Raw genomic sequence first — 21,679 nt, forward strand, 5'->3', positions numbered from 1 at the left:
TCAATGTTTCTCCAGCAACATAAATCAGAGGTCACTTGGTTTCGCCTCTTGGTTGTATGAGCCGTTGGTGCTCTTTCTGTACACGTAGGTCCCTTCTGTCTGCGTGTGTCCTCATCACGTGTCCATCCTACTGCAGGTCTGGACAGAGAGCTTGGGCATGTTGTTGGAGTGGGACAGGGGGTGGAGGGAACACAGACGAGGCACCTCTGGTTTACCGTCAGGGAGACTCAGGACAACTGTGGGACTGCAGTTCACACTGGGAATAATCTTCAGACCGTCCAAGCCCCAAGGGCTCTGAAAGTTAAATGGGTGATGGGTATGTAGACAAAATTTGTAAATTACAAAGTCTAGACTGAGGGTTCGTAGTAGCTGGCATTTGAACGAAAATCGGACCTACAAACCCTTGCCTCACTTAAATGCTAGGAAGTTTTTCTGCTTCTTGGGAGGCTCTCAGAGACTGCCAGTAGATCCCATTCTTCCCACCTTGGGCTTCATACAAGGTCTGATGGGAGGCAGAGATATCAGGACCTGCAGGTAACTTCCAGTGACACACCTGAAGGAGAGTCTGAACATGAAGCAGGTAGCCCCACCCCATCTCAGGCGATCTGCTTGTCCAGGGCAGGAAGCAGCTAGAGGAGCTCAGGTTAGTCACCTGAAAGCCAGTCCAAAGGTATGTCATTGAGCTGGTCCCCAGTTGAGCAGGGGGAGCTGGATCATTGAGACCAGACTGAGAAAGGCCTCAGGGTTTGTTGCTTGTGAGAAAGAACGTGTATTTGTATTATCCTGTGGCTCCCACCCTGATTGGTCAGGGTTGGCTCCATCAGGTCTTCACTCCCTCACACTGCTGGTTGGTGCCTGCATTAGAAAGGACAGGTGTGCTTTGAAGGCTCAGCCTGCAAGGTGATGATGGAAAGCAAGCAACACCTACCAGCTGAGAACAGGTGCTTCCAGGTACATCTGCCAGAATTGATTGGGTCAATAGGAGCTGGAATGAGCAGGAGGATCAAGTGGGTGTGAAGCGAGTCAAAAAAGAATCCAATCCATTCCAGAGGGAGACGATCATGACTCGGGGCCTGGAAGAAAAGCATCTCATGAAAGAGATGAGAATTACGAGAATTACAACTGCATGGATCCTGGGATGTGAAGGAGCCAACAGGCTCCACAAGCAGGAGATGACAGAGCAAAATGAAAGAGATTTCTAAACAAGTGATTGCTAAAGCCTCCACAAGATACAAGCACACACAAGCATATAATGAAACAGTAACAGGTAGTTATGAAAAAAGCTAGAAGATTGTACAACAAGAAGACATGGTTATGCAAAATAAAACAATTAGAAATCATGGAAATGAAAAGTGTAGTTATGGAAAAACTTGATAGATGACTAAATAGTCTCTTATGAAAAATGATTAATCATGAGACAGAACCAAAGAAAAAAAATTACTTGGACTGCAGCACAGAGGATCAGAGATACCAAAATCAATGCAAACCAGTAAAGGAGAATGAACTTAGACTGAGACGACCCAACATACGTATATCCTCAAGATTTGGAAGGTTAATATAAACACAAGATACTGAGACAGTATCTGAACTGACAACAAAATTTTCCAGAATCACAGCATGAAATGAATTAGATTTAAAAATCTAACCAAATGCCACACAAAACTAGTAAACAAGAATCCACATCCAGACATATCGCAATGTAATTGTAGAACATCAAGAAAAAGTAAAAGAGCTACCAGAGGGAAAACACAGGTTACTTATAACTATGCTTCAATGGATGCAAATTCTCATCAGCCTCAACAGACACCGTTTAATAATGAAATGACATCTTCAAGATGCTGAAGGGAAATAATTCTAAACCTGAAAGTCTATATTCCTTCAAGTTATCATTCAAGATGAGGTAAAAATAGGAATATTTTTAAATAGACCAAAAAATCAGGACATCAAATCCCTGCCAAAAAATACTTAGAGATGCATTGTAGAAAAACAAAATCAAAGCAAAAAGAGAACACACACAAAGAAATTACTGAAATTCAGGAATACATGGTGAACTTCAATGCCTACATAAGTAAATAAATAATGTACTCTAAAAATTTTCAAAACTGACACTAAATAGAATAAAAGCAATATAATGAAACAATAATAGAGATATTAACTCTCAGGTATGTGTAATGGAATGATGTTTGTGTGCCCCCCAAATTCAAATGTTGAATCCTTACCCCACACTGCGTCTATATTTGGGGATGAGAACTCAAAGGTAGTGATTAAAGTCAAACGAGTCCATAAGGGTGGGGCCCTGGTCCTATATGATCAGTGTCCTTATAAGAAGAGATACCATGGAATCCTCTCTCTCTCCTTCTCCCTATCTCTCTTCACTCCTCTCTCTCTTTCTCCTTCTCTCTCTCTCTCTCATTTTTTCTTTCTCTCCATGTGAGGACACATCAAGAAGCTAGCTGTCTCTAAGCCAGGAAGAGACCTCTCAGGAGAAACCAACCCTGCCATCCATTTTGCCTCCAGAACTGAGAGAAGACAAATGTCTCCTGTTTGTTCAAGCTGCCCAGTCTGGGATTGTGTAACAGGAGCCCAAGACGGCAAAGACATCATGTATCAACAAGCTCAAAATAAACTTCTAGGCAATCATATGGGAGTCAGGAAAAGATTCAGGAGGAAATAGAAGTGTGCCTAATTTCTTGTCCATTCAAATTTAATCTTTGCTAGGATGTATGCTAAGTTTTACGTTTTATCACTAACATACTACACATAAAAGATATTATTCTTCATCTAGTAAAGGGAAAATGGGTCAAAATAAAGGCATACCGAGTGCACAACCAAAGATGACACATTTTTAATTTGCTTTGTAGAAGCTTCACATAAAATACTTCAGTCACTTGGAAGTAATACTGGCTGTGAAGATAAAATGTCTTAAAGACATAATTATTCCTTAAAAAAGAAGGGAAGTAACATCAGGTATCTATACAATGACTCTTTCTTTTCTGCTTTGGTCATTATTTGGCTTTAAGATTTCTACAAGTCCAGGCTGGCCCTGTTAGGGTTTCATTATAAACTCTGGGAATCTGTATGGATCCTGTATTCATCACACCAAAAATCTGCCCTTCTCCCAAGAAGCTAGTATCTCTCATTTTATGGTCAAGGTGAGTCTCGTAATTTACCATATTCTCCTTATTGCTTTGGCTGCTGGGAAAAATAGATCTTTATTTATGAGCTAACTCTAGTGGCTGTGAAAGACATTACAACATCCATTTGCCCTATGTTAGCCTGGTTGCATTTTGCTATGCAAAATTTATTTTCCCTTTGATCTAACGTCTTTATCTTTTTTATGTGCGTTTTTTCTCCTAACTACTGGCCACATGACCTTGGGAAAGTAACATTCCTTTCTTGGTTCTCATGTTTATAAAGCTACAATAATTACTTATGTTTTAGAGTTAAACAATTCATGTGTGTGTGTGTGAGAGAGAGAGAGAGAGAGAGAGAAAGAGAGGTGTGAACATTGGGTACCAGTGGGGCTCAGTAAATATAGGCTTTCATCATCACCATCACCTTAACGACACAATTTTGCAAGCTACCTCTAGCAATGGGATGGGATGGAGTTTAAGTTAGTGATACCACGTACTTAATAAACATTGAATACGAATGAAACACACAAACCTGGGCATGGATTCCCAAAAGAAAGACATGTTGTGATCCCTATGGTGCTCTGAATGAGACAGATGAGTAGATAGATAATTCAATAAATTCATATAGAAGGATGTAGAAGAGGCTGTGAGAAGACAGGAAAATCCCATCACGGATTGGTGGAAAGTGCATAGTGACATGTGTGGAAACAGGGATGAACCATGACCCTCGCCAGGTAGCATGAGATGATGACTGCCCAGCAGCTGAGCAAAACATACATATAATTGGCACAAGCCATCAGCCCAGCAGAGAAAATCTCAGGGTCAAGGGTCAAGAAACCCAAAGCTTTATTGAGCATTTTACTAGAGGCCAGGAGCTGTGTTCCGAGTTTTATACAGATTATATAAAACAAATTCATTTCATCTTTAGGGTAACATGACTATCAGAAACTTAAAGATGAGGGCACTGATAGAGAAAAAAAGAATTCAGGTAACATTTGCAAAGCCAGACAGCTGGGCCCCCAAAACCGTGGCCCCAGGGCCCCAACCTGAAACCACTGTGCCCTCCTGCTTCTGTTCTTTGAGTGATTGTGCTTTCCATGGGCTGCCTCCCGTGCATCTGGATCGATTTGCCTGGCAAGAGGGAAATGCCCGTCTTGCCAAAGGCTCGGTTTGCCTGGCAGTGATGGTGGCCCTCTTCTCTGAGGGGTTCAGAGCTCTGCCGCCGTGATGCTTGTTTCTCTCTGGAACCTGAAGCTCCGGCAAGGCAGGTGGTCCCCTGGCCTGGGAGTGCCATTTCTCCAAGAATCAGGAAATGCCCACCTTGGGCTCCTGGGCTGGTGAGAAGCCGCCACGATTAGTTAGTTCCTCACTGTCCCCATTTGAACCCAGGCCAAGCTGGACCATCAGAACTGGATGGAGTGGGACTAACCGACTTTTGATAAAGACCTGTGCTAAAGGTCTGAAGGAGCACACGTCTGGAGGGCAGTGTGGTGTCTGTGGTTGTCACCTGACGGTGACACAGCCTGTGTGGTTCCCTCTCTCAGAGCCTCCCAGGGCCTGGACACGGGCCCCACCCCCAGGGAACCCTCTCGGCACAGCCCTGCCCCCAACACTACTTCTTCCTTTGCATCCTCTTCATCTTCTTTGAAACATAGTTCTTTCACGCTTTGCAGAAAAGTACTTGGAAAGGTCAGTTCATCCAATAGTGTGAACGATGGCTCTGAAACAGCTCTGTTTTAAAAGAAAATGACTAACTCTTCTGTCACGTGCTTCTATAGCTCACTCCTTTTTGATGCTGAGTCAAGTTGCATTGTGTAGCTGCATCACAGTCTTCTTATCCACACCCCTGCCATGGACACTTGGGTTGTTTCCAGTCATCGGCCTTACAGATAAACTGCTCTGCACTTTATATGTTGTGTTTCAACAGATTTTTTAAGAAAGAAGGAACTAGGTCAGACCTGACATCCTTGTCTAAGGAGGCCTGGCCAGGAGACCGCCACCCACCACCTCCTTCCTGCCCACGCCCTGGCCGTGTACTCAGGGCCTTCTTAAGGCCCAATTAGGTCTGCTTTTCCCTTGGCTCTAGGACATTAGCCCTCGGTCTCAGCCTCAGATCAGCCCCTTCCCCAGAACCAGCCCTCTTTGAAGCAGAGCAAATGAGGGGCCAGTACTTAGAGCCAAAGGAGGTGGATTAAGCATGATCATGCATAATTGATGCGGGGTTTTTGTGCAGCCCTGAAAACAGGCCAAGGCATATTTTAGAAAGTAAATCAGACTGGATGGACTGAAGTGCCGGTTGGCACTGTCTGTTCCCCTGAAAGCTGGCGTGGTCGTTCTTCAGCCGGTCTGACCCGGTCTCCTTCCCCAGGTTTCTAGGCGTCTCCGGCCTCCCGCGCGCCCGGGAGACGGCTTGCCCTCTTCCTCAGAGGTGCTGCTCTGCCCTCACAGGGGAGCAGGGCTGAGTCTCACTGCGAAACGCTGCAAGAGATCTGAACTGCTGGTTCTGGCAAACAGCAGCGGAAGTGGGGCCTCAGCACCTTAGCAGCCGGCGCAAGCAGGGCTGTACGCCTTTAAGAAGCAAAAATTAATGCAAAGCTTATTACAGTCCCCGTGGTTGCTAACGCTCTCTCTCTGCCACTGCCCAAGTGTCTGAATTTCAGCTTCAGATGAGTGTGGCCTGTTGGGATTCGAGCTGCCAGTTTAATTAGTGTTCAGTAATTTCAATAATGAGTGACAATTCATCGGGGCTTTTAGGTTGGTCTTCTGTTCAGAAGCAAATCAATAATCCACAGTTTTTCCCCTTCTTTAAAGACAAGAAAGTGGCATGTGAGTTACATCAGATGAGAGAAAATAAATGAGGAGACGCTCCAGTCCCTCAGTAACTTGAGAGGCAATTGGCTTTAATGGCGTGGGCAGCCGCTCAGTTTGTTGATGTTATTGGAGGAACAGAAAGGTCATTAGTAGCTGAAAAGAGGCTCTCGGAGTCTCACAGTAAACAGTTTGCCCTGGCAGTAACCATAGTGATCTGGGTAAATGAACACAGGTATACGGATTACTACTGTATTCCCCAGGCTGCCTGTATTATTGCCTCGGAAGATATAAAAACAATTGAGGCTAATTGTATGAGAGTGAGTTTATTACAAACATAAATGGAAAGGAAAAGAGAAAACCAGACATGTTCTTTCAAAGGGTCCCCCCACCTCGCCCAGTGCCTCCATCTGCACCTCTGATCTGCGTTTCCGAGGGTGTCTGATCTGTGCGGCTGCGGGGAGGCGGTCCTCGGAAAGACCCCACGCCTGGAGACGAGGTGTTGCTGGAAATTGGGGCTCCTGTGGGTTGGGAGGTCTGGCTGTAAGTGGGCTGTCATCACGCTCCAAAGTGCAATCAAGACTGAGCAATTACTTTTTTACCGCTGGTGGCTGCACCGCGCCGAGATGCTTCAAAGCCAAGGAAAGGCATTTATCTCAGCTAAGACGTGGGGTGGCACGCCTTTGCCCAGCCAGTGGCTGAAAAGTTACCTGCAGTATGGCGGTACCCTGCCAGTCTGCTGGAGCCGCGGCTTTTTTGTCAACTCGCCTGTTCTCTTTTGTTACAGCTACAAAGACTCCGTCTTCATAAGGTGTTGTGATTTGTGGTATACAAACCCATTAAAAAAAACACAAATGAAATCCCCAGCTGGGAAGGTCAAGTCTAATGAGGTGGGCTGTTGTGAAGACTGGTAGCTCACAGCATCCCCCGTGTCGGCCAGAGGTGCTACAAGTGAACAGCTGCTTATAATTATCATCACCTGACACTTTTCATCCACCTCAGGTGTTTTTTTTTCTCACCAGAGAAGAGATTAATTGTATATCAACTGATATACATAAAAAAGGGTTTGATAGAAGGCTTAATAAAGTAACATTAAATAGGCAATCCCTCTGAAATTCTAATGTGTATATTCTTAATTAAATTCCCTTGTACTGTACCGTAATTTAGGTGCATTCTACTTCCTTCGGCACCCACCCGGTGGAGAGCCTGGGACGACGGGAGGAAAAGAACACAGATGTACCCGGGGATCACGCGGGCCTCTCCTCATGCCCAGCCCGCGCAGGAGAAGACTGGAAGGAAAAGTGGACAAAGCGACCCCCAGGTGGTACCCACACGCGTACTGGGATGTATGCGCACACAGACTGGGACCCAGTGTTCTCCTGCTGAAGAATCCGTTCCTGCCACTTAGAGCATCATTTCCCTGTCCTGGGGGAGAAGGCCCGGCCACGTGAACCCGGAGATGTTATTAAAAGAATAGAAAGGAAAGAGAAGGACAAGAAAAAGAGGAAGACAAAGAAATGAAAGAGAGAAAAGGAGACGAAGAAGCCTGTGAAGGAGGAAAAACAGAAGGCGAGCTCAGGCAGCCCTGATTCACTCTGGAGAGCAGCAGTTGAGCCAGAGAAGAATAAATATGTATTTAAAACCAACATGTAGAGGTAATGATGCGCTTGTAATTCATTAACTGCCTTGAAGTGAGTCCTGGAAATGCACTTCGCTCAGCTCTAGAACAGCTGCATGGAGAACCAGCACCTCAGGCAAGCCTCTTGCACTGCCTGATGCTGCCGCATTGGGGAAATTTCCTTGCGGGCCTGAGAGTAACTCAGGCTACAAGAGAAAGAAAGAAAGAATGCTTCGCTTCAGTCGTGTCTGACACTTGGCCACCCTATGGACTGTAGCCTCCAGGCTCCTCTGTCCCTGAGATTCTGCAGGCTAGAATACTGGAGTGGGTTGCCATTTCCTACTCCAGGGGATCTTCTCGACCCAGGGATTGAACCCACATCTCTTGCATTGGCAGGAGGGTTCTTTACCACCAGTGCCAGGAGAAAAGAGAGTAATAAAATGAGGCAGGTGAGGTGAAGTGCTTTTGTCCAAAAGACGTGCATGGAAATAACCCTGGGATTGAAAAAGACAGAACAGACAATAACTTCTGTCTTTATCAATCTCAGAAAACGGCATGGCATTTGATCATATGCAGGTTTCTAATATCATGTGAAAGGAAGTGTGTCATAACTCCAAACTAAATATACTGCATCATGTGCTCCCCCGTGGAGGGTTGAGGCAAATCTTCCAGCTGCCAAACAGAGCGGGACTGCAGGGGTGGCCAGAGAACCTGTGGGGGACAAGGAGACCCTCTCTCACAGTTTCTGAATCCACTAGCTTCCTGGCCTGATGAAGAACATTCTAGAACCCTTGGCATCCATGCTGGGCGAAATAGCACTGTCCAGAGGAGCACTGGCTTTGAAGTGGGAGGGCCAGTTTACACCAAGCTCTGCCATGTAGAAGCTGTGTGGCCACAGGCAAGATGCTAGACGTCTCTGAGCCACAGTTATCGTCTCCATAGGTGGTTCTGCCCACCTTACAGGATGGCTCATTCCCTCGTGTATCCTTTCATCACCTATGCACTGAGTCTCTGCACTGTGCCAGGTGCTTCCTGGTGCGCTGGGAAGTTCACGACAACTCCCTGCTCTGACGGTGTTCACGTTGTACCTGTTGATGCAAAAAAAAAAGATAGATATGATCATGCCTGAGAGCCGTGAGTGCAGTGGAAGAACAGAGTATTTCTAGAGAAGGGTTCAGTTCAGTTCAGTTGCTCAGTCATGTCCAACTCTGCAACCCCATGGACTACAGCACGCCAGGCTTCCCTGTCCATCACCAACTCCTGGAGTTTACTGAAACTCAAGTCTATTGAGTCGTGATGCCATCCAACCATCTCATCCTTTGTTGTCCCCTTCTCCTCTCGCCTTCGATCTTTCCCAAAATCAGGGTCTTTTCCAATGAGTCAGCTCTTCGCATCAGGAGGTCAAAGTATTGTAGTTTCAGCTTCAGCATCAGTCCTTCCAATAAGTATTCAGGACTGATTTCCTTTAGGATAGACTGGTTGGATCTCCTTGCAGTCCAAGGGACTCTCAAGAGTCTTTTCCAGCACCACCATTCAAAAGTATCATTTCTTCAGTGCTCAGCTTTCTTTATAGTCCAACTCTCACATCCATACATGACTACTGGAAAAATCATAGCTTTGACTAGATGGACCTTTGTCGGGAAAGCAACGTCTCTGCTTTTTAATATGCTGTCTAGGTTGGTCATAACTTTTCTTCCAAGGAGCAAGCATCTTTTAATTTCATGACTGCACCACCATCTGCAGTGATTTTGGAGCCTAAAAAATTCAAGTCTGTCATCGTTTCCATTGTTTCTCCATCTATTTGCCATGGAGTGATGGGACCGGATGCCATGATCTTAGCTTTCTGAATGCTGAGTTTTAAGCCAGCTTTTTCACTCAGAGAAGGGTGGCCATGGGTGATTCCTGGGAAGAGTGTCTCTGCCCATAGTGGAGAGACTCTGCCTCGCAAAGGCGACAGGACATTCTGGATCCAGGGAAAAACTTGGGGTTGTGGGGGCAGAAGTGACCTTGGCTTGCAGGCAAGGCCCGGCAGTGTGACAAACAGGAGCAGTGGGTCACAGTCATGGGCACTTGACTCTGACGAGCGACCCCTGGAGAGTCCCTAGCTGAGAACTATGTGCCCGGCTGTACATCTCTGCAAGAGCCCCGGGTATGGTGCTGAGAGATGGATGCGCAGCCTAGGAAACAAAGCGCTGCCTTGACTTCCCGCCCTGGCTGCAGAATGAAAAGGCAGGGCCTGACCAGGGACATGTGTGGAGAGAAAACTGAGACAGAGCCACACAGAGCATGTGGCCTGAGCCCTGGGGACAGAGAGAAGCAAATCCGGGAGCGGAACAGGTTGGAGGCAGCAGGAGTTCAGCCTGAGATGCTGACTAGACCGCCGAGGGCCAGGGCCAAGTGGACACTTAGGAGGCCCGAGCCAGATGCCTTGCCCGTGTGCTCCATCCCTCAGTGCGTCCGACTCTTTGTGACCCTGTGGACTGTAACCCTCCAGGCTCCTCTGTCCACGGGATTCTCCAGGCAAGAATACTGGAGCGGGTGACCATTTCCTCCTCCAGGGGACCTTCCTGATGCAGGGATGGAACTCATGTCTGATTTGTTACCACTATCACCACCCAGAAACCCCTTTATTCCTCATAACAGAATCTAAAGTTAAAGTGATCATAAGAATTCAAAGACCCAACCCATTAAATATATGTTTCACCCTGTGGAGGGGAATGGCTGGTGATGGCTCAGCTAACAGGAAGGAGGAGATTGCATCTCCTGGCACAAGAGCTCCATTGGGACACCAAGTGACAAGTCCTGGAACTCAGGAAGAATTGTAGGCAGGCCAACAGGTGTGATGGGCCTTCCCTGCTGTGAGGATGGAAGTCACGTCCGTTTGGGTGACCACTTCCTCTACGATTAGGTCTCTGTTGAGCAGGGCTCACCCTGATGATACTTCTTACAGAACGAGCTGCCCTTCTAGGCTGGCTGCCTTGCTGTTTTGTGCCCAGCTCCTTGTCTCAGCAGGATGTGACAGCATCTGCTGACCTTCTGGCAAACTCACCCATCATGTTATCCTGTGAAGCAGAAACACAGACTCTTGACAGGGAGCAGGGCAGAGTGCTCAGATGGACTGACTCAGCAGTGCTGGGCACTTGTGCCTGCGAGCAACAGGCATCCATTGTGTGTGAGGAACAGGAAGCCACTGTGTGTGACGAACAGGAAGCCACTGTGTGTGAGGAACAGGAAGCCACTGTGTGTGAGGAACAGGAAGCCACTGTGTGTGAGGAACAGGTACCCGCTGGGTGTGAGGAACAGGTACCCGCTGGGTGTGAGGAACAGGAACCCGCTGGGTGTGAGGAACAGGAACCCCCTGTGTGTGAGGAATAGGAACCCCCTGTGTGTGAGGAACAGGAACCCCCTGTGTGTGAGGAACAGGAACCCCCTGTGTGTGGGGAACAGGCACCCACTGGATGTGAGGAACAGGAACCCACTGGATGTGAGGCCCTGGACCTCAGGGAGCCTAACTGATGGCAAACAGCTGAATGTGGGAGATTCCATGTTCCCTGTCAGCCCCTCCCTGGCTCAGTGGAAGCTCTGGCTTCTGGACACCCCTGATTAGAGGACACTTTCCCTTTTCACAGAGGCCTTTTTCTAGGAGAAAAGTTCCCAGAAGTAATGCCTCTAAGCCAGAACCTGCCCCAGGCCTTCAGGACCACAAAGAGACTGGACTCTGCCAAGCTGCTCTTCAATTCTCTGAGTTTTAACTTGCTTGTCCTAAAGTAATGGTCTGCCATGTGGAGGTCACCATGTAAACCCCTCTCTGGAGACCCTCTCTCCCCACAATCTGGTCTTCCTTATGATGTTCTGGGCTTTGGGCTGCAGGGATTCAGCCCAGAGACATTCAAGGAAGCCCACAGTGTTCACCTTTCAAGGCTGGGAGGAGGAGATGGGCTGGCCATGGAGGACTGAGCTGCATGAAGAAATAAGAGGAGAAGGAAGAAGGGGAGGAAGAGGAGGGGAAGAATAGGATGAAGAGGAGGAGGAGGGAGGGGAAGAGGAGGGGCAGGCAGTGGGCAGCCATTCTCACAGGACATCTCTGTGGGCAGTCTCCACAGAGCTCCTGGTCGCCATCAGAAGGAAGCAATGAGACCAGTCTTTGTTTTGAGTTTTTACCCTTCAGGGTCAGGTTGGGAGGCAGGACCGGGTGGTGGCCACAGCTGAGAGGGAGGGCAGAAGCTGTGCAGGCAGTTAGAAAACTGTCACTTTAAAATATGAGGTCACCCCACTCAGGCTTCCAGGCAGGGCTGGACCCCTGCTGCTGAGGAAGGGGCCTGTGGAAAGGAAAACCTGAGAGCCACCCGAAGTCATGTGGCGAGCCAGCAGCATGGGGAACTGAATTCCTGCAGCGCTTGGGGAACTTAATGCTTGTTTTTCAAAAAGAAGATGAAAAGAAGTTCCCAGCCAAACACTTACTTGCTTTCAAGGTCACACTAATGCCGAGTAGGTAGATATGAGCATATATGGACCTGCACACACAAATCCCTGAGATTTCACCTGATGCCCACACCCCAAATCTTCCCTGTTTGCTTAGAAAGATGAAACAATCCCACTTCTTCCAAACTTGAAGCTGGATGGTGACTCTGGAGAAACTTGCAAAGCCCATCACGGGCCATGCGTCACCCCTGTATAAACAGCCACAAATGAGGTCAAATGATTAAATTTCATGATCTGAGTTGCACTGAAATCACGTGTGTGGCTTTTAAAACCCAGTAGTTGGTGATTTTTTTTTTAATATCTGCCAAACAGAACAATGAGACCCTTTTAAATACCCCAGTGAGCAACTATTAAAACCACAATTTACAACTGTGCGTATCATCTAACGTGTTAACCAGGTGTTCCCGTGTTATTGTTTGAAATTCTACCTTGGTTTAAATCAAATGAAGAAAAGCCAAAAGTCCAATCAAAACCCCACATTGCTTCTTTATCAAGGGAAGGTGAAAGACGTTTGTTGTAGATTTAATGGCAGAAATCTCGTAAAATGCTAGACCATCCTTTTTTCTTCCCAGTTTCTTGTCTCTTGTTCGATTCTCACGGCTCACTGGCATTTCCTGTTCCTAACTGAAGGGGAGGGGGAAGGAGAGAGCGAGAATAAATCTAGGAATTTCTGGCTTAATTTTAGTAGCATCCTGGACACTCTAGCTGCATTTGACAATTGAGTGTTGTCATGGGATATTAGCATCGTGCAGTGGGCCCATTTAGGTGATTATTTCATAGGCTGTCCCTTAATAAGTTCCATGCCTCTCTGGATCCTCGTTGCCAACATGTGTCCACTGTATTTAATAGTTTAGTGACAACAAATTTATGTTGCTAAGCTCCAAAAAAGTAAACCCAACCCAAATGCCTCCCCCAATGGCAGACATGGACCAAGGTAACATGGAATTTAGTTGTCTTCGCTGAACTATAATTATTTCCAGACTTAAGCTGCCTGTCTTTGTCTTTGGCCATTTTTCCCATTCCATTCTGACCCTCACAGGCTGGGGCTCCTCTCTGCCTCTGTGGTTCTCTACTGAGAGTGTGTTGTCACCTCCTCTCCTGTCCCTGAATCTTCGCAGACTTTCTGTTCCTCCACCCTGCCTTCACTCCCTGTTCACTTTGCCTTTCTTAGAACTGGCAGAGCTCTCCTCCCATCAAGAAAATTCACCTGGTTGCTTTGGACTGCCTTCCTGTTCCTGGGGATGAAAATGAGATGAAAGGATTTTCCATAGCCTTAGCTGCGCTGTAATAAATAGGATGATCTGATAAATCGGAACAATTTTTTTTTTCTTTTTTGCAGAAATCGTGAAACTGCAAAAAAAAAAAAGTGTCAGTTACAGCACATCTGTTCTCCTTTACGCCTTATTTAAGAAAATAATTCTTGCCAGATTTTTACCCACCCATAATAATTACACCATTTTTACAGATGTGGTTTTTAACAGCTTCATTTTGGCCCCAAATCTTTTATATAATTTGCAATGAATTTGCTTCTTGGCTTGCACTTCATTACGATCGGGCCATAAAGAGACAAAGGTACAGGAACTCGTTCCCAGAGCTACACCTTTCAGTAATGTTTTTATAAACCAAACGGCAAGGGTAGAAATGACCACTGTCATCATTGCTGTGATTATTATTATTATCACTAGTAGTGATTGTTCTATCACTCAGTAGAACAAGTCTTAGAAGTTTTGCACTTGAGTATTTAACTTGGCAGTCACCCTGGGATTGTTTTTCTTTATTCCTAATTATCTACTCCCTTTTTGAGTTTCAGCCCAGAGTGAGGTTGTTTGTGCAAGTCCCTTGACACAGGTAAGGGTGGCAGCGCTTTCCACACTGCATGCATCCACCAGCCCCCAACACTGTGGGTGCTGTCAGGGGCCTCACCCCCCACCCTGGCCTTGATGAGCTCCCAGGACCCTGGGGAATGAAGCAGACAGCAGAGGATGAGGCAAAGTGCAGTGGATCAAGACAAGAATCAAACACAAAGCCAGCTAAGAACTAAAGGAGTGATGGTTGCCAAGGGGGAAGGGATTGGGGGAGGAATGGATTAGCAGATTTTGGATTAGCAGGTGTGTTTGTATATACAATAGATAAAAAACAAGGTCCTACTGTGTAGCACAGAAAACTTAATTCAATACCTTATGATAAACCATAATGGAAAAGAATATATAAAATAATGTATATATATGTATGAATAAATCACTATGCTATATAGCAGAAATTAACACAGCATTGTAAATCATCTATACCTCAATTAGAAAAAAAGAACTGATGGAGTCAGGGAAAGGAAGGGATGGTGTGGAAATGCTGAGAACACCAGGGAAGGGCTCCACAAATGATGACAGATTGTTGTTCAGTCGTTCAGTTGTGTCTGCCTCTTTGTGACCCCATGGACTGCAGCACATCAGGCTTTTCTGTCCTTCATTATCCCCTGGAGTTTGCTCAAACTCATGTCCATTGAGTTGGTGAAGCGATCCAACCATCTCATCCTCTGTCACCCCCCTCTCCTCCTGCCTTCAATCAGCCTTCAACCCCAGAATCAGGGTCTTTTCTAATGAGTTGGCTCTTCACATCAGGGGGTCAAAGTATTAGAGCTTCAGCTTCAGCATCAGTCCTTCCAGTGAATATTCAGAGTTGATATCCTTTAGGATTGACTGGTTTGATCTCCTTGCTGTCCAAGGGACTCTCAAGAGTCTTCTCCAACAACACGGTTCAAACACATCAATTCTTTGGCACTCAGCCTTCTTTATGGCCCAACTCTCACATCCATACATGACTACATTGACTATATGGACCTTTGTCAGCAAAGTGATGTCTCTGCTTTGTAATATGCTGTCTAGGTTTGTCATAGCTTTTCTTCAAGGAGGAAGTGTCTTTTAATTTCAAGGCTGCAGGGATACCCCGGAAATAATCACTGTTAAAGGGAGTAAGCAATAGACAGCGTTTTGCATGAAGAGGGCTTGTGAACTGGCTGGGTCATTTTAGTGCTTGTGGCAAACTTGGGTGGCAAGTGTGATGGGGAGACAGGCTGAGTGAGGTCCCCCACTATGTGGAAGCCCACGTGGCTGGCAGGTGTCCTGCTGTGCCCCCCATGGGGTTCAGGCAGATACTGGCCCTCCTGTGTGTTGCATCTTCTAAGAGATGAGAATTGGAACCATGACCTACAAGCTGTGCACAATGGTTCTACTCCCAAAGTCCAGAGCCCACCGTGGACTGTGTGAGCTCCCTGCTAGCCTGGGGGTCACCCGAGGAAGAGACCAGGAGAAACAGGAAAGGGGCCTAAATATAACAGGCCCCAGTCTGGAGAGACATGCATGCCATGCCACACACACTCCCTTTCCCACAGCCAGGAGGTGGGTTCCTAAGGCACCTGTGCGTTGGGGACCTCGAGGATCCAGAATGGTTAGGCTCTCCGGCTCTGACTAAATTTTAGTTGTTTTTTTTTTTTTCCTTGTTTTCTGCTGTAGGTCTCCACAGGCATGTACATTATTTATTTTCTTTAATTTTCACTAATATTTTAAAACAGAAAATCATACAAGTAAAGAAAATTCTTTCTCAAGAAGGTTAGATTCTTCTGAACTGGGATATGTGGGAACGTGGGCACGGCCCGGAAGGAAACAGCCGGAAATGGCGTCTTTGACCCCGCCTCTTTCAAACAGGTTTCTCCGGGCGGTTTCCACAGCTCAGGACGCGGCCGCTCACACGAGAGATGGTGACTGAACTTCGGGATACCTCCTCTGGCTGCTTCTCCTCTTGCCTCTGCCTCCAGCACGACAATCAGGGCCCTCCGTTTTCTCAGAGGCGGCCAGCCCCTGCGGCCAAACCCAGCTCCGTGCCTCTCCAGGCGGCTGCTTAGAAATCAAGGCCTTGAACGCCCCCCCCCCCCCCGCCCATTCCTAGACGTGGGCGAGGCTAGTGGCGGTGGCCCTTTTTGCCGGTTAGGAAGGAATCGCCCCGGGGGGATGTGACGAAGGCGGCAGAAGTGCCCGGCGAGGCCCTCCCCAGAGACGCAGGTGTGCCTGGCTGGCGGGGCCGCGGGCCGGGGCAGCGCCCACAGGGCCCGCGGCGGCGGGGCCGCTCCGAGGGCCGCCTGGGCTGCCGGGGTCCCGCTCCCTCCCAGGAACCTTTCCCTGGGTCGCCTGGGCCCCCGGGTTCGTTAGCAGCAGGCCCGGAGACGCGCAGCGACAGCATCAGGCCCACGTGGGCCGTGGTGGGGGCATCCTCGGCGGCAGAGCGCTCGGCTTGCTCTGGGCTGGGAGGACTCACTCTCTTAATGAATTTAGATGATATTCAGCTGCCTCCGCTGTTTAATTCACTCGGTGGCCTGGGCGCAGGGCAGAGATGAGCAGAGGGAGCCCGAGTGACTCGCGACTTGGTGTCAGAGTGGCCCCGACAGCAGGCCCGGGAGCCCCCGGCCCGGCCACCGCCCCCCAAACCCCCGCCGGGGGCCTGGGCAGGTCTGCGGGGTCCCCCGGGACCCCCCGACGGAGCCCCGACAAGGCGGCCCAGCAGCGCGGGCTGGTGTTGTGCTGTGCCCTGCGCTGGGTGGTCTGGGGACTTCGCCGGCTTCCGAGCTCATTTGCCTGCAAACGCCCTCACCTTGTCAGCGCCAATAATTATCCAGTCGGCGCTACTCAGAGCTGCCATTCCTTAAGATTGGATTAGATTGAGGAGGCTGAGGCCCGCTCCTCTGTGCATTTTCCCAGTCAGTTAGCGTAATCACTGGGGGCCTCGGCGAGGCCTACAGCAGAGCTACACTAACTTCCTCTCCCTTCCTTATTACGGAGCTTAATAACAGCAGGCAGTGTATTAATATGTAAGAGATCAAGAGATTATTGATTAGAGTCACTTGCCTAATATCCCCTGTCCGTCATGTAGTTCAGCAGCCCTTTCATGATTTTTTGTGTCAGGCCATTTAAATATTCATGACCGAGTTGCTTTGTACCTCCACTGGCTGAATTTCTAATTAATCTGTCAAAAGAAATACAATGTGCCCGGAAGCCTTATTATGATAAGGGTCAGCTGAAACAGAGATGGCCTGGCGAGGCCTAAGGGGTAATTAATTATAACAATACAGTGTTTACCTTGTGTGGTACCTGCGGCCTAAATGAGCGCTAAATTAGGCTCAAACCACTCCAGTCTGCGTTTGAAGCCGCCTGATCTGCCAGACTAGATCATAATGACGGGAGGAGAGAGCGGAGAGCCGCGGCTATGTAACAACATAATCAGCAATTATAGCTGGGAAATGGGGAGAAGGGGGAATTTTATCTCATTAGAAAAGCCCAAGTAGAAAGTTTTTTTTTCTGTCACCAGCTCTTTTCTTTAGAATTCAAATGATTCCACTCTAAAGGTGAGGGATCTCAAATCTAATTCCAGTGCAGAGAGCTGGCCTAATTAGTGGTATACTTTGGCTAAAATATGAATGACATTTGCTCCAGCTTGCAGCGGCCTATTAATAGAGGGTGTCAGAGTGAAGCATTAAGTGTATCATTCTTCTGTCAATTTATTTCTGTCATTATTGTTTCTTTATTTCCTCTGCCACATTATGGTCACTAATTTCTTCTCACTTTTATGAGATTCTTAATGTGGGCCTTTAATGAACTCCAAAAACTCAACCACAACTCTGAAATTAAAATACTAGGCTCCTGTCAGGGTGGCGCGCCGGAGTAGAACTTGAATAGTATCATTCTTCTGTCAATTTATTTCTGTCATGATTTTTCTTTATACCCTGCCACATTATGCCCACTAGTTTAATTCCATTTTTATGTGACTTGTTAATGTGAATTTTAGGTGGCTTTTAATCACCTCCAAATTTGTAGAATATCACAATAAATCATAACTGTATCCCCTCTTATGACAATTTATTTCTGTCATTATTTTTTATTTCTCCTTCCTTATTACAACTCCGAGTTTCATCTCCTCCTCTGTGACCTTTACATTGTTGCATTTTAAAAAGAAGCACATAGAAAGTTTGCTCTTTCTTGGGAACTAACTGAGGGGAGCCATTTTATGAGGCTGAGGCTCTCCTCACACCCACGGCCACCGCGTGCTCTCTGGACTCCCCATCCAGCCGTCAAGATGCGTGGATCTGAGGAAAGGAGTACTGACTAGGGATTTAGGAAGGAAATGGGGGGACAAAGGGCAAAGCAGACTGGCTTAGACATAGACGGTGGCAGTGCCAATGAGTTGAGTTTTGAAAAAAATTGTTTATTTGATTCTTACAACAGAAGTCTATTGGATTGTACAACTTGGGGAAAAAGAAATCTCTCAAAGGAATGTGTTGTGCTGTGGAAATTGATTTTAGTCTCAATTTCATCTTTGAAAGCAGGGGCTGGCAGAGGGTGGCCCGTGGGCCAAATCTGACCTTGCCAACTTTTTTGTACAGCTCATGAACTAAGAATGGGTTTTACGTTTTTAAATGAGTATAACATAAAGCAAAAGAATGTTTTATGATTTTTGAAAATCACAGACAATTCACGTCCCAGTGTCTATAAATAAGTTTTTACTGGAACACCATGGCAATGTGCTCATGTAAGGTCTCTGGCGGCTTTCAGGTTAAAACAGCAGAATTGAGGAGTTAGGACAGAGACCATATGATCCTGGAGTCTAAAATATTTACTCTCTCGCTCTTCACAAATAAAGTTTGTTGGCCCTATTTTAAAGAAGTTAGTTAACAATGCTATTATCTGTTGAGTTTGACAAAGACCTGGGCATAGCATTTGGAGAATAGAACTTTGCAGATTGGCTCAAACAAGCCAAAGAGCAAGCATACCTGGGCTTCTGTATCCATTTTCTGAGCTGCATTCTGAAGAGCTCAACTCGTTTCTTGAGAAGGGCCTTCATTGATTTATAGCTTCAAGAAATAGTTGTGGTGTTTCAACTCTGCAACAGGGATTGTATCAAGATATCAGGCCCTTGAGATATGGAGGTGCTCAAGACACAGCCCTTGTCCTCAATGACTGGATTCTCCTCCACTGCAGGGAACAGTCATATGAATCCTTCAAGTGGAAGAATTCCAGACAGCCCTTATTAATATGAGTTACAGAGTTTAGGAGGGAACATCATAGACTGAAACTGACCAGTGATTCACCCTAACAAAACATACTGGACATGTGACAGAATCTGGGCATTTACTCAGCAGTGGGGATTTGAGAGTGCATCACTTAAGATATGCCCTGCCTGCAAGGAACTCCCATCCTCACCTCTCAGTGCCAAAGCCCCTGCATATAGCATTTCCAGCATTGTTTTCAGTTCTTATTTTACCTCCAAGAATGGGAGGAATGAAGTTTAAAACCTGACTCCGGTACCTCCCAGCCCTCTCTAGCCATGGAACTCATGACTTTCTAAGCTCAACTTCTACTTTCCCAAACAAAGGTCAGTGGCTCCGCTTGTCTGTGGGAACAAGCTCACACTCTGAATCCAAGTAGTCCCACCACAGGCAGACCCCACAGGTCTTCTGAGGCTGGATCCCACTGCGGTCCTTGGAGGAAACTTCTCACGGCTTCTCAACTCTAAGCTATGACTGGTGACTTGCAAGTACCTCTTCTTCCTCCAGGGTGTTATCTCCAAAAGTTCCAACTGCTCCCGAAAGTTCTCATTTTCTTACCCAGAAACCAAGACCTGAGTCCTCTGACTGACTGTGGCCCTACAATCAGGCTGCTGACACATGTGCGCTCACCCTCTTCACCGCCAGCCCATTATCTCTCTCTCTTTCTCCAACTCAGGGCAATTGTATGTGATCTCGCCTCCCTGACAGTCAAAGTCATACATTTACTTTGTTGGAAAACACAAAAAAATTATCAAGAAAAATAAGCACCCATAATCCCACCATCTAGAAGTATAGTGTTAATTCCATCTTCATTCTTTCCATGCTTTTCTTTATTCATATTTGATATCTATGAGATAATATTTAGATAGTTTAAGTTACATAGTTAAATTGTATTAGACACATTTTCCTACAATAAAATTTTCCACTATGTGTTTTTCAAAAAGCTGTCTTATAACCATTTGATTAAAAGAAAACTCAACCCCGTACGACGGAAACATCACCAACAAGAAAGCACATCTGTGAGATGGGCCAGTTTACATCGTACTTAATACAGAGAGACTGAAACCAAAAAAACTGAGTGTTAGTTGTTCAGTCACGTCTGACTCTTTGTAAACCCATGGGCTGTAGCCCACCAGGTTCCTCTGTTTGTGGAATTCTCCAAGTAAGAATACTGGAATGGGTAGCCATTCCCTTCTCCAGGACATCTTCCCAACCCAGGGATTGAGCCCAGGTCTCCTGCCTTGCAGGCAAATTCTTTATTATCTGAGCCACCTGGGAAGCCTGAAAGACTGAAAGCTTTCCCCTAGGGTCAAGAACAAGGTAAGGAAATCCGCTCTTCCAACTGTTAGTCAACATTTTGCTGGAAGTTCTAGCCTGGGCAATCAAGAAAGAAAAAGAAATAAAAGATATCCAAGATCAAAAAGGAAGAAGTAAACCTATCACTATTTTCAGATGGCGTGATGTGTATACAGAGAATCTTAAGGAGAGAAAATAATAGAGCTATAAAGTGAGTTCATCAAAATTGCAGGATGCAATACTGATATAAAATATCAAGTATGTCTATATAATAGTGACGAACAACCCAGAAGAAAGATTAAGAAAGCAATTTCATTTACAATAGCATCAAAAAGAAATAAAATACTTAGGAGTAAATTTAACAAGAGAAATAGAAATATTATACACTGGAAACTATAAAAAAATACTTAAGGACATGAATAAAGACCTAAATAAATGAAAGACACTCCATGTTGGTGGATTGGAAGTCTTCATATTGTTTAAAAAACAACATTCCCCATGGTGATTTGCGGAATCAATCTGATCTCTTATCAAAATCTCAGATAGCACTTTTTACAGAAATTGAAGAACTAATCCTAAATTCACATAGAAATGCAAGGGGCTCAGAACAGTCAAAACAACCTTGAGGAAAACTAATTTAGAGGGTGTACACACCCAGATTTCACAACAATATATACACACAGTAATTAAGACTGTGTGGTACCGGTATAAAGATAGACAAATAGATCAACAGAATAGAATCAGGAATCCTTGAATTTATGGCCAAATTACTCTTGACAAATGCCAAGACATTTCAATGGAGAAAGAATAGTCTTTTCAACAAGTGCTCCAAATGGATTTCTGTGTGCAAAGAATGAAGTGTGACCCTCTACCCTACATCATATAAAACAATTATTTCAAATGGATCAAATACCTGAATGTAAGAGCCAAAACTATACATTTTTTAGAAGGAAACATAGGTATAAATCTTTGTGACCCAGAATTAGGCAATGGTTTCTTAGGTATGACACCTAAACGTAAGTAAACAAAGAAAAAGTACATAAGTTTGACTTTATTGAAATGAAAAACTTTTATGCTTCAAAGGACACTATCAAAAATTTGAAATGATAGCACATGGAATGGGAGAAAACACTGGCAAATTATTATAAGGGTTAGAATCTAGAATATAAAAAGAATTTTACAACCCAACAATGAAAATGCAAATAGCCCAATTTTAAATTATGCAAAGGATTTGAATAGATATTTCTCTAAAGA

At 45.9% G+C, this 21,679-nt stretch overlaps 1 long non-coding RNA gene across 1 annotated transcript; it reads right to left on the reverse strand.

The window, feature by feature from the left end:
* Positions 1-7,551: 7,551 nt before the first annotated feature.
* LOC145538243 (uncharacterized) lies at positions 7,552-17,248 on the reverse strand. The gene is made up of 5 exons (XR_014076737.1): positions 17,166-17,248; positions 13,250-13,392; positions 12,471-12,666; positions 10,491-10,622; positions 7,552-8,648 (listed from the first exon to the last, which is right to left on the reverse strand). It is a non-coding gene; the product is annotated as an uncharacterized LOC145538243 (long non-coding RNA).
* Positions 17,249-21,679: the final 4,431 nt, after the last annotated feature.

This window comes from Giraffa tippelskirchi, chromosome 2, assembly GCF_054371585.1.
Source record: "Giraffa tippelskirchi isolate mGirTip1 chromosome 2, T2T-mGirTip1v1.2.pri, whole genome shotgun sequence".
Classification (NCBI taxonomy): Eukaryota; Metazoa; Chordata; class Mammalia; order Artiodactyla; family Giraffidae; genus Giraffa; species Giraffa tippelskirchi.